At 41.7% G+C, this 1,095-nt stretch overlaps 1 non-coding gene across 1 annotated transcript; it reads right to left on the bottom strand.

Annotated features, from left to right (window-relative positions):
- Positions 1-526: 526 nt before the first annotated feature.
- On the bottom strand, positions 527-634 carry LOC130959735 (small nucleolar RNA R71). The gene has a single exon (XR_009078802.1). It is a non-coding gene; the product is annotated as a small nucleolar RNA R71 (small nucleolar RNA).
- Between the last annotated feature and the right edge of the window lie 461 nt (positions 635-1,095).

Genomic DNA, 1,095 nt, shown 5'->3' with positions numbered 1-1,095 from the left:
AGACAAAGGCATTCTTGTTGAAGCTGACCCTGAACCCGAAAGGACCTTGAAGAGAAAGCTAAGAGAAGCCAAAGCACAACTCTCTTTAGAGGACTTGACCGAATTCTTCAAAGAAGAAAACATGGCAGCCGAAAACAACAATAATGCAAACAATGCAAGGAAGGTGCTGGGTGACTTTACTGCACCTACTCCCGACTTCTATGGGAGAAGCATCTCTATCCCTGCCATTGGAGCAAACAACTTTGAGCTTAAGCCTCAATTAGTTTCTCTAATGCAACAGAATTGCAAGTTCCATGGACTTCCAATGGAAGATCCTCATCAGTTCTTAGCTGAATTCTTGCAAATCTGTGACACAGTCAAGACTAATGGGGTTGACCCTGAGGTCTATAGACTGATGCTATTCCCTTTTGCTGTAAGAGACAGAGCTAGAATATGGTTGGACTCTCAACCTAAAGAAAGCCTGGACTCTTGGGAAAAGCTAGTCAATGCCTTCTTGGCAAAGTTCTTTCCACCACAAAGATGGAGTATGCTTAGAGTGGAAGTCCAAACCTTCAGACAGAAGGATGGAGAATCCCTCTATGAAGCTTGGGAAAGATACAAACAATTAATCAGAAAATGTCCTTCTGACATGCTTTCTGAATGGAGCATCATAGGTATTTTCTATGATGGTCTCTCTGAACTATCTAAAATGTCCTTGGATAGCTCTGCTGGAGGATCTCTTCATCTGAAGAAGACGCCTACAGAAGCTCAAGAGCTCATTGAAATGGTTGCAAATAACCAATTCATGTACACTTCTGAAAGAAATCCTGTGAACAATGGGACAAGTCAGAAGAAAGGAGTTCTTGAGATTGACACTCTGAACGCCATTTTGGCCCAGAATAAAATATTGACTCAACAAGTCAATTTGATTTCTCAAAGTCTGTCTGGAATGCAAAATGCACCTGGCAATACTAAGGATGCTTCATCTGAGGAAGAAGCTTATGATCCTGAGAACCCTTCAATGGAAGAGGTGAATTACCTAGGAGAACCCTATGGTAACACCTATAATTCTTCATGGAGAAATCACCCAAATCTCTCATGGAAGAATCAAGAGAG

Source organism: Arachis stenosperma, chromosome 10 (assembly GCF_014773155.1).
Source record: "Arachis stenosperma cultivar V10309 chromosome 10, arast.V10309.gnm1.PFL2, whole genome shotgun sequence".
In the NCBI taxonomy this organism is placed as follows: Eukaryota; Viridiplantae; Streptophyta; class Magnoliopsida; order Fabales; family Fabaceae; genus Arachis; species Arachis stenosperma.
Note: the sequence above shows the minus strand (reverse complement) of the source record. Positions and strands in the feature narration are given on the sequence as shown.